This window comes from Lolium rigidum, chromosome 1, assembly GCF_022539505.1.
Source record: "Lolium rigidum isolate FL_2022 chromosome 1, APGP_CSIRO_Lrig_0.1, whole genome shotgun sequence".
In the NCBI taxonomy this organism is placed as follows: Eukaryota; Viridiplantae; Streptophyta; class Magnoliopsida; order Poales; family Poaceae; genus Lolium; species Lolium rigidum.
The window spans coordinates 233,409,943-233,422,114 of record NC_061508.1 but is presented as its reverse complement, the minus strand read 5'-3'; the positions used below and the strand labels follow the sequence as shown (position 1 = coordinate 233,422,114).

At 47.6% G+C, this 12,172-nt stretch overlaps 1 pseudogene; it reads left to right on the top strand.

The window, feature by feature from the left end:
• Positions 1 to 375: 375 nt before the first annotated feature.
• Positions 376 to 2,784, top strand: LOC124656085 (annotated as a pseudogene).
• Positions 2,785 to 12,172: the final 9,388 nt, after the last annotated feature.

Below are 12,172 nucleotides of genomic sequence, written 5' to 3'. Positions count from 1 at the left end.
AAGACGCGAGCACGGTTTAGATCGCCCTGCGAGCTATTGCACCGGGCCTTAGGGCATGTACAATAGTGATGACTCAGCTGTCTGTAAGAGATAGTTATAGGTGATTTTGGTGATGTGGAGGAAAGAGGATGAGGAGAGAGAAGGAGGCTGTCTGTAAAGTTATTGTAGGCTTCTTACAGATAGCTTACAGACACCATTTTTTGTGTTGTATGAAGGGTGTCTATAACTTATACTCACATATAGCTATGACTAAAAATAGATAATTTACAGACAGACTATTGTATACACTGTCTGTATCATTGTCTATAGATGACATGGAATAGTATTACAGACAGGGTCCGTCTAAATAAATGTAGATGCCCTTATCGGCTAGGCATGTCGCGTCGCGTCAGTCTCTCCACCTTCCCGATACACTCTTTGACTAACCTCTGCAACCTCCCCATTTACTACCATTCTACTAGCGAACAGCACAAATCAAATCAACAACCCATTGGGGAAGCTAGCGGCGCCGGAGGCGTGAAGAAGAAGATGAAGGCTGCCGTCGCCACCGATGTCACCGTCGACATGGAGGGCCTCGACTGCACCCTCTGCCTTGCCCTCCTACGGCCTCCGGTCTTCCAGGTCTCATACCATACCCCCTTCTTCCTTGCCTCGATTGATCTACCATTGCGCTGCAATCGGAATGCCATGCCTGTACCGGACGGGAAGGCCCTGCAGGGCGCAGTACAGTAAGATGTATATGGTGGACAGGGGAAGGGTTCCCGTATTTTGCGGCTAGGGTTCGCTACACCGGCGGCGGAATGCGGGCGGAGGCCGAGGCAGCGGAGTCGGAGCCGTCGCGTGCGCTCGTTGATCCTTTTTTTGTCAGATGTAATCTCGCGGGCCGTATCATATTTTGAGTTTTTTAGCCAGATGAAATCTTTGCCTTTCCGAACTTGTTGTAGCAAACAGTTAAATTTTTCCGCAAAAGGGAGATCCCCGGCCTGTTCAAATTTCAGATGTGTTAAGTAGCTTGAGCGTTCATCCATGGCTTACGATCGGGATGGTTCACAAGTTAGCATCAGATTTTGTACCTTGCTGGGCACTTTATTTTCATAGTAACTGGTAGTGAGTACTGTAGGACAAAGTTATTCAGAGATCTGTACTAATCTCCACATTGGTCACAGTTTCTGAATCTATTACTGTAAGATCTTTGAGGCCCATGGCAGCCAAGTTCTTCGCTGTCAATGACTTATCCCAACTTACCAAATGTATTTGGTAAAATGGTGCTGCTTAGCTTTGTCTTGATTGATATTTCGTTCCAACTCCGCAGCCTCCTCCAGACATTCTTCAGGAACTGAAATATTTTTCATTCCTAGCTTTCAATGAAATATTCAAAATTTCCTTAACAGCCTCCTCATGACCTTGGTATGCATTGTCTTCCACCTAGGAGTGACCATACAATCAGTTAAATTGCCTTTTGTCAGAAAATTTTGCCTACCAAGCAGTCACTCGTTTCTATATGTTCTAATGCAAATTATAGCTTTGTAACTATGTATCCTTTATTATCTATAACTCTACTTCATTGTTTTCTTGTTGAAAGATTCTAGTCATTAATCAACCAATTTTTACATGGTATATGTTTTTTACTTTTCTGCATGTTCAGCACTCTATGTTTTTCTCAAATTACCAAGTATCATCAAGCATGGCATATTCCCTTCATGATTTACAGTGTGCCGCTGGTCATGTTATTTGTTCGACCTGCTATGAGAAGCTCCTCGAGAACGACTATTGCCAGCTGTGCTCTGTCAGCGCCAGCTACAGCAGGTGCTTTGCAGTAGAGCGTGTCCTGCAGTCTGTCAAGGTCCCATGCTCCAATGTTGGGTATGGTTGCATGGCCAAGATGCCCTACTATGAGATCGAGGATCACGAGATGAACTGCCTGAAAGGAGTACGTGACTTCAGTGGATCAAACACCGTGCAGTCCATGCCCCTGCACCATGGGTTACCAACTGACCACTACACACTTCTGATCCCAAAGGTTTCTCCATCCGTAAGAATGAACATCAGTATCAACAATCGCGAGAGCAAGATCAGCAATCGTGATGACAAGAAGATGCATGATAAGAAGAGCTCAACTTGTGATCATAAGAGTTCAACGGTAACGGCATCACAAGAGTAGAAATATTTCTAAAGCTTCTATCCGGCCATTTCCTAGTATTTGAACTTGTCGGCTAAAGGCTTCTCCTGTTATTTTTTATGAAATGCAGGGATCTGTTGTGAAGATGGGTCCTTGTGGAGGTGGTGGTGGCAATGCTTGGAAGATGGACCTGCGTGGCGTCAACCGCATTGTGAAGGTGGTTGTCCGCCACGGCGTCGCGGTTGATGCCATGTCGGTGTTCTATGAGCAGGAAGGCAAGGAGAAGAAGACCAAGCTCTGGGGAGGAACCGGTGGAAAAAGCTCGGAGGTATAAGTTACAACTTGCAACCCATCACATTCTTGTTGAAAGATGTCACAGTGTCACTTCATGCAATGACTTGATAGCGATAAATTTTCATTTTGGCATGTCTAGATTTGCCTGAAGCCGGGCGAGTATTTGACAAGCGTCAAAGGTCACTACGGCTTCTATAACAACTGGTTCGTCATCCGGTCACTTACTTTCGTGAGCAACCGTCGCAATTTTGGGCCATTTGGGAAGGAGGAAGGGGCGCCATTCAAGCTCCCTGCGACTGGTGGAAAGATCATTGGCTTCCACGGGCGCTCTGCTCCTGGACGCTCTTGGCACCTATGTCCAGATGGGCTAGCTGTTTAACTTCTGTCATGATGGGGGGAGGGAGTCGGGACTTAAGATGCTATGTAATGCTTAATCTAGCTAGATGCTTCTTCTAAACTCTGTTATGTAGTAACGCATTACTTTTGCTTCTGCTGTGACTTGTCAGTTGATGAATGAACAGTCCTGTAGAGTGACTGCTGAACTTATATTTGATGCTTCAAAACCTGGTGATGGTCCTCGTATTTCAATCGTATGCATGCCGTTATCTTTTTTTTCGATAAAAGAGCATAGCCTCAGCCTCTGCATCAATAGATGCACACGGCTTGCTTTATTAATAATGAAGTATCAAGTCACAAAAGTTCCAACATTACTTATTACACTCTATAATGAAGTATCAAGTCACAAAAGTTCCAACATTACTTATTACACTCAAGGAAAAGCTAGGATTGATACATGAATCAACGGTTAAAAATATGGCAAATAGAAAAGCTATGCATTTGCTATTCTATTAAGATGTCGCCACCCAGTAGTCTGGAAAAAGAAGTTCTGAGCAACCGCTAGCATTTGATTGCATCCAATAACCATATCCTCCCGCTGGTCCACTGGGAGAAGCAAAACCCACTGCTGAATTGAGTGAGCAGCTCGCCGGATAATCTGCAAAAAATTAGTTCCATTTTGGTTGTTAAAGATAAAATCATTTCTAGTTCTCCAAATAGCCCAACAAAGGACGGAAACACCAATCGAATTTTCTGTTTATCCTCTTTCCTCGCCCCATTTAGCCATCTACCAAACATATTAGTAATATTAGCTGGTGGTGGACTATTATAAGTAAGGTACATCATTCGCCAAAACTATCTTGGCAAAAGGACATGTTATCTTGAATCTGGATCAGCCAGTTCATGCTGATGTTCTGAAAAAACAAGCCATATCCCGTTTTTTTATTCAGGATTGTCGATAGGTCAGGGAGCAGCCGAACAGGTTGCCAAGTATGCTGAATTGCTGAGCTCAAGGCCCGTCCTTGGACTGTAGGGATTTCATAAGATTTTTGCGGGATTTCTATCCTTCAATATATTTTCGTATGAATTGTCTTTGGATAAATGTTACTCCTTCCGTTCTGATTAAATGGACGCAAGTGAATGTCCTTTTCAGCGAGTAGCATCCTTTAGAAAAACAGTTTGGATCGGGTCGATTGAAAACGTTATGCATTAAATTTATATGAAACAATTCCATAGGAATTTGATCATCCCGTCCAGTCTCTTTGTTAGACTAGTCGTGCAGAAATGATGCAATTTTCCCATAATTTTTCATGTGTTTTGTCCAAACAAATGTTCCTGCAATTTTATTGTGTTTTTACCTGCAAAAAAAAACTTTACTGTATTTTGAGTTTTCTATGGACATGTTTGGTAGCCTGGGCTTCCCTTGGCTCGTATGTGGAGTCCAGTTTTTGGCTTGTTTGATTTCTTGGTCTCATCCGCGGTGTTGCATCGCACGCTACTTGAAGCAGCTCCGGGCCAAGCCCAGAAGGAAGGCCCGAATTGGCCGTTTCCAGTGAGCTATCCAAATCTCGCACGGAGCTGATGGAAAAGGGAATTTTCGTCGCACGAACGGGAACGAGGAGGGGGGTGGTGCGAGCTGCGTCGCGCATCGGTGAAAAGTGAAAAAGGGGGCAGGAAAGATTTTGTCACCTCCTGCGGCGCCCCATCATCTATTTTGACCCCCTCGCCCACTCTCCCCCCAAATTTCAAGTTCCACCTCCCGTTGGCAAGCAGGTAAGCGGCACACAGATCTCCGGTGGGCGATGGTGGTGGTGGCGGCGGCGACTGCATGTCGGTGACTTCATCTTCTTCCTCGTGCATCACTTCTTAAGGATTCCCTTGAAGAATGCTCGGTTATGCTTAGATCTTGATTAGGAGTTGACAGATCTTGCCTAGGGTTTGATCTTGTTGCACGGGTTAGTCCCAAATGTGCTAAGTTATCATGATCTTGTTAGGGTGCCACATTTGCCATTCCTTGTTTGTCCCAAATATGTTGAGTTATCATGATCTTGCTAGGGTTTCTGTTGTCCACAGTTTCCATGTATTGCTTTTCTGATTTAGCATGATGTTGGTATAGTTTGTATTGTCCATATTAGACATGTCTTTGCTCCTGTCTGTGTTGGGGACTCCCACATCCTTTCACAAGTTGCCGATTCACATCCCCCTATGAATCCAAGGTAGCGGCAACACAGGAGGAGCCACCAGGTGTTGACACGCGTCTTCGCGGTGCCGACGTCCTGGCTGTCGGAATATCTCCGATGTCGTCAAACGACCGTGTCCATGAAAAAGTGACACCGATGGTGGAACTGTGCCTACGGCTGATGGAAAGTTATCGGCACGAAGAAGACGTCGACGGCCTGCGCTACGTCGACGGTGATTTCTGCTACACCGATCGGTGCTACGCCGACGGCCATACACTGACAGCCACCGTCAGCACACCTCTACGCCGACGACAGCTTCCTCTTTGTCAATGGCTGGTGTGTTAATGTGGTATGTATTGTGTATATTGTACGTATTCTTTACGCGTGTAACCTATAACCCCTTGAGTGTATAAAGGAAGAGGAGGCCGGCACAGTTGTGTACGAGCCGTCATTGTGTACGAGCCGTCATTGTATTTTCAACTATGTTGCAATACACGTGTCAATACACGGGCATACTCTCGTGATCGCGGACACTCGAACACGTTGCCAACATGCAGTGCAGCCAGTCATGGCAAGAGTGTGCACGCAAAAGGCTCCTCCGTCCAGTCACGTCCTCAGTCCGTCAGCCTTCCCAATACAGCTTTTGACCAGCTCCCAGCATCGCCATTTACTACAGCGAGCAGTAGGAATCAAAGCAAAGCCACTGTCGCACAGTCACTTGAGCGAGTCTGCAGAGGGGAGAGGCGACATACGGGAGGAACCGGCGAACCGCAGCTAGCAGAAGCGGCAAGGGAACCTAGCTAGCGGCGGCGCCGAGAAGAAAAAAGATGAAGGCCGCCGTCGCCACCAATGTCACCGTCGACCTGGAAGACCTGGACTGCACCGTCTGCTTCGGCCCCCTCAAGCCTCCGGTCTTTCAGGTCATTTACTTTCACACCCCTTCTTCCTTCTCCCTTTTTGCGCGAGCAACCATCAACTGATTAATCATCCGCGTCTGACTCTGATTTACCATTCCGTTCCGTCGAGATGCCAAGCATGCCCTGCCGGACGCCGGTGAGACCGTGCAGAGTGTGCTGGGTTAGAACTTGGAAGGATGGGGAAGGGTTTCCGTGTTTTAAAGCTAGGGTTCGAGGCGTCGCCGGCGGATGCGGCGGAGGCGAAGCACGCGCGCTTTGTTTGGTCCTTACTTTTTCTGCGTGTGAATGAGAACCGTGTCATATTTTGGGTCAGATTAAATCGCTGGAAAGAATGCCTACAGTCACAGAGTCACAAATTGGTCGGTGGCTCATTGGACAAACCGGCAAATCTTTGCCTTCTCGAACTTGATCCTAACTGGGTGTTCATCAGATTTACATCTTCTAGTGGCCGAGATCAACATAATTATCAAGTCACCAGGTCAAACTTAGACAAAATCTGAATTGAGCGGTCATTATCGATGGCAATGGGTTAGTAGCATCAGATTTAGTGGCACATGGCCAATTGCGGAGGCAAGAAGAACGCGATTGTGTGTGGCTGTGCTTCCGTTCCGAGCTTGGGTTGCAACTTGTACATAATGCACAAAGGCTGCCTTGGCAACCACAAAACCTTTTTTGCGAGGTTTGCAGCCACAATGCTACCACTAGTATTTTAGATAAGAACAATTCAACTGGCCACAACTTTTTGTTTCTTCACAATTGTTAAATGCTTAAACTTGCTGAACGCTAGAATTCAGATTGTAATTCGTCCCTGAGAACTGTACGGCGAAGAGATTCAGGGTTCTGTATTGACCTTCACACTCTGCATGCTAGTTTTTGTAAATGGCATAGGCAGTAACGAAGAACGAATAAGGAAATCATAGCGGGAGACACAAGATTTAACGTGGAGAACCCTCTCCAACAAAGAGAGGTAAAAACCAGGGGCGTTAGCGAGCAAAACTTCACTATATCGGGGAGTATTTTACAAACACCGTGGATTATCTTATGAAGCAATAAAACCCTAGCCGGCCGGTTACCAGAGGTATAAATAGGCTTTGATGATGATCTGTACTTGTTATCTTATGAAGCGATAAAACCCTAGCCGACGGGCCTCGCTTCGCTCTGTTGTTAGCCTTCTTATTGAATTTGGATCACAATAACACTAGTGTCACAAAAATTTGAATCTATATGGTATTTGAGGCCCATGCCACCCAAGTTCTTTGATTTCAGCAACTTGTCCCAATGTATTTGGTTCTCTTAATTCTGACATCTTGCGTACTCCAGTAAAACCTTGAGATCATGTTGTTCACTTGATGAGAAAAGGTCTTGGAAATAGGAACCAGACATGGCGTAAGTTGGTACTGCTTCAGCCACCGCCTTGACCAAGATTTATTCCTGATTTTTTTGAGCAAGGGTTTTCTTTCGAGCTACATATCTTGAAGAATTCAAATTATTCCCATTCCTAGCTTTTGGATGACATATTTGTATATTCGTTCCTAACCTCCTCATGACCATGTGCATTGCATCTAAGCATAACGGACGGTATTTCTTTACCTGTAATTTCCCCGAGCAGTGTCCATATAAGTGCTATGCACAGATCATTTCAAATGCCTTCTATCAGAAATGTATTCTTACGAAGTAACCACTGTCTTTCATATATTTTAATAGAAATTAGTGCTTTTCAATGATGTATCCTTCTTAATTACAACTCTAGTTCACGGGTTTTTGTTAAAATTTCTACAGTTATTCTGCTATCTGCACAATGTTTTTCAATTTATTCAGTCATTATAATTTTCAGTAGGAATAAATCAATCGATCAACTTACGTGGTCTATAGCTTTTTATTATTCAGCATGTTTAGCATTCTATTTTTCCAGTAAGGTGACTCATAAAGCATGGAAAAATTCTTTCATAATTTACAGTGTGCAGCTGGTCATGTTCTGTGTTCCATCTGCTATGAGAAGCTCCTGGAAAAGGAAAAGTGCCAGTTGTGTTCCATCGCGACAGGCTACAATCGGTGCTTCGCAATGGAGCGCGTACTGGAGTCTCTCCAGGTCTTTTGCTCCAACGCTGGTAAGGGCTGCACAGCCAAGATGTCCTACCATGAGATGGAAGAGCATGAGAAGGAGTGCCCAAGAGCAGTCTGTGACTGCACTGGATCAAACACTATGCAGATAACTCCCTTGCACCAGGGCTTATCTACAGACTGCTACACGCTGGTGATCCCAAAGGTTTCTCCTTCCACCAGCATCAAAGTCACTATCAACAATGGTGAGATCAAGAAGAAAATCCATTATAAGAAGAGCTCAACGGTATGACATAACCATAGAAAATTTATGATACCTAAGATCTACCAATGTCCCATTGTTGATACTATACCTGCTGAACTTTCCCCCTGTCATTGTCTATCATATGTAGGATTCAGTTGTGAAGATGGGACCTTGTGGTGGCGCTGGTGGCTATTCCTGGAAAATGGACATGCGTGGCATCAACCGCATTTTGAGGTTAGTTGTCTGCCATGGCTGCGCTGTCGATGCCATGTCGGTGTTGTATGAGCGGGATGGCCAGGCAGAGGAGAGCAATTTGTGGGGAGGAACTGGGGGAGAAAAGTCGGAGGTATAAGTCACAACCTATCACATTCTTTCTTTTCGAGTGGTGTCACTTCATAAAATGACTTGATGTTGATAAAATGTATCGGCTCCGTCATGATGGCAAGCGCTACGTCACAGAGGGAGAGGTGAAAAACATAAGATATCAACGGCCTCTCTCTGATCACCTCCTCAACAAATATGTGAGTCAGTATGACCAACGCCGACGGTCCAATTATGATGATAGAGGAGATCGTCTGGCTAGAGAAGCCAGAAGACATCGTCGGCAGGATCGCGATGAGGAGGAGCACGAGCGCTGTGCCACGGAAACATCAAGGGAGCAAGATGACAACGCCAGACACTGGGACTGCCCCTTCTTCAGACCATCGCTGGGATTCAGGAATGAGCCGATTGCCCACAATCGGCAATTGCCCAGAATGCAACAAGAAGAAGAAGGAGGCAGCCAACGTGTCTGTGTTCGAGCGCCTAGGGCCTCTCCCGCCACAAAGCAAACGCGCTGAGTCACCTCGTTGGGCAGATCTTGAGGATTCAGAAGACGAGGGAGAAGTAGAAGAAGACAGGTACCACCGGCCAAGGTGGTGCCCCTGACGGACTCAGCCGTTCCCAAAAGCGCAGGGTTCAGCGATTGCGCGGCCTGGAGGAAGCCGAAAGGTTGTACCTGCATACGCTAAGGAAGGCACGACCTGATCTGGCTGCAAAGTTTCAGCGAACCCTGGATGAAGAGGGTCGGCCACGGAAAATGGAGTTTGGCAGATTTGGCTTGCCTTTAGGACCACGTCCTTTTTGCTCAAGGCCAGGCCGGTGATCTTAGTGGGATCACCGGGGCCGTACATCTCACTAATCTTGTGAGCGCGCTGCTGGAGGGGAAGCACTCGGCGGCTGATGAAGGTGCGGATGATATCGTCGGAACAGATGTTGGTGTCCTTCATCAACCTCAGCATGAAGCGCACCACCCGGTTCGTCTCGGCATGATCCGTACCGGGGTTGTACTTCCAATTGGTCTTGGCGGGCGGCGCCGGGTTGAACGCCGGCAAGTTGATGAGGTCGTCGTCGCCCGCGTTCTTCACATAAAAGAACGTCGTCTGCCACAAGCCGGCAGGACTCGAGGCCGTTGAACTTAAAAGGGGCTCCCTTGGCGGGAGCCGATGATGCAGGACCCGCATTGAACGGGGGGCTTGGGCTTAGGAATGTCCTTGCCCTGGACCGAGTTGATCCGGAGGGAGAAAAAGCGGGCAAACGTCTCTCGAGCGGGACGGATGCCAATGTAGCCCTCCATGAAGGCCACAAAACAAGAAAGGTAAAAACGGCGTTGCCGGGAAGGTGGTGAGGTTGGAGGCGATAGAAGTCGAGGAGTTGACGAAAGAAATCAGAGGCGAGGAAGGCCGAAGCCACGCTCAAAATGAGCAAGGAAAACAACGACTTCACCGGGTTCGAGCACCGGTTGGATCTCGTCGCTCGGAGGCCGGCAGATGACTCCTTCCGGAATCCTCCTAGACCGGTAGAGCCAGTCGATCTCATACTGGGTCACGTCGGAACCTCTCCAGGCTCCGCGTGTCTTGTCCTTTCCGGAGGCCCGGCTAGATGTGCCGGCTTCTTGTTTCCGGCTGGATGCCCGATCCATCCGGGCGAGGTCTTCGGTTAACCCGTCAGAAGTGCTACTACCTTGGTTGCTAGAGGTGGCAGCGGGGAGAGACCCTTCGCTAGACATAAGGATCTAGGAGATGCCGAAATCTACCGAGAAACAGTTTTCCCCAAACGGACCCTCGCGCGAAGATCTACGAGTAAGAGGAAAAGCAAAACAAAGAACGGATAAATACTCTACCGCCCCCAAGATCCGAAGTACAAGAAAGAAAGGGGTAAAGGCGCATCGGGCCTAACCTGAGGCGGCGGAGTCGCGGAGGAAGAGGTTCGCCGGAGGAACGGCAAGCCTGCGGCCAGCGAGGAAGTCCGTCAACGGCGAGGCGGAGAAGTTCTCGAAGAAGTACGAATGCAGCGGACGCGGAGAGCGCGCTGCAGAGGGTTCCCGCACGAGGAGGTCCGGCGGAACGGCGGCGTGAGTTCGCCGGGCGACGGGCTCGAGCGAGCGGCGGCGGACGGAGAACGGTGAAGGCACGGAGTCGAAGAGCACTGTGCGCGAGGAAGTGGAGAATGCGAGAAGAGGAAGAAGGGGTGGCGGTTGCGCTTATAAAGAAGAAGGGGAGTGGGCTGAAAACCGCTGGGCCGTGGCGGTTCGCCTCGCGGCCCGCGGCGGTTCGCACCATGGGCCGCCACGTGTCGGAGAAATACACGCGAAAAGACAAGAGGCCGCACGGAGGCACACGGGAGATCCAGAACGGCTAGTGGGATCCGCAGCGGTGCATTAAATGGGCGCGCGGGAGTCGAAGCGAAATGACAACTGACACTGGCGCGTCAGTCACGCGTGCGCATGTCTCCGTCAGGCGCGGGGCCCGAGATATTCTCGACTTCGCCGAGGAGGTGTTTAATGGTTAAGATACCGGAAGACAAGATACCGGGGAATGACTTACGAGGAAAAGAGAAGGAAGATCCGGGCAAAGATGCCGGACCCGAGCCTAACGCCGGATGGATCAAACCGGTATCCAAAGACGTAAGAACCTCGGCATGGTCCGTTGGATAGAATCCGCCGGACTATACCAGCTTCGGGGACTAATGTTGGGGGGATGACCCCCGGTATGCCAAAGGCATGCCAAACCGGATGGTTTGAGCCATCGAGATACCGGTTAGACGTTCATGCCGGAGTCTAAGATAGGCGTTTGGCTGAACAGAGCTAAGCCGGTATCCTCATAAGAGGGATACCGGAACCGGATAGAAAAGGTACCGGGCCACCGGAAGGAAGGGCTTGTCGGCAAAGCTGGTCAAAGATTCTCTCCGGAGCTAGAAGACAAAGATGAGCTAAGCAAAGTAACTTTAGACGAAGGGCTGACGATAAAGAGAAGGATGACGGTCAAAGAAGCCGGAGGACGTCAGCCCCCTGATTAAAGAGGACTCCGGTGTCATCTATGATTAAAGTAGCTTTGTAAAGTAGTTTGTCCAGTCAAAGATGCCATTAGGGTTTCTTCCAGTGTAAGCCACCCTCTCCCCTATATAAGGAGAGGGGGTACTGCCTCCTACAGGCGCGAGACCACAGAGAAAAAGAGAAACCTGTAACTTGTAACTTGTGTGAATCAATGAACATGGTGATCTAGAGCGAGTTCTTCCTTGTGTCTTTCTTCTTCAACCTCTGGTCCTGGCCAAGTTCTTGAGGAAACCATCCGGAAGTTCAGTTTTCTATTTTTTAAATTTTCCGCCCACTTGAATCTTGGTCAAATTAATCCTAGGGTTGACCATGATTTAAACAAGTCTATAACATGAAATGAAAAGGTAAGCATGGATCCTTCTTACTCACTCTAAAATGAAGCTTTTGGGATGTGTTCTTGAAATTTCCATGTTTGAAACCCAAAACGACACTTCTTTTCATGCTTTGGTTTTTCATTCTTTTGATTTTTTCTGAATTTTTATGCCCATTTGAATCTTGGTCAAATATATCCTAGGTTTGACCAAGATTTAAACAAGTTTAAAACATGACAATGAAAAGGTAATTAATCATGGATCCTTCTTAATTAACCAGTCAGTCTAATTAAAATGAAGCTTTTGGGAAGCATGGATCCTTCTTAGTCACCCTAAA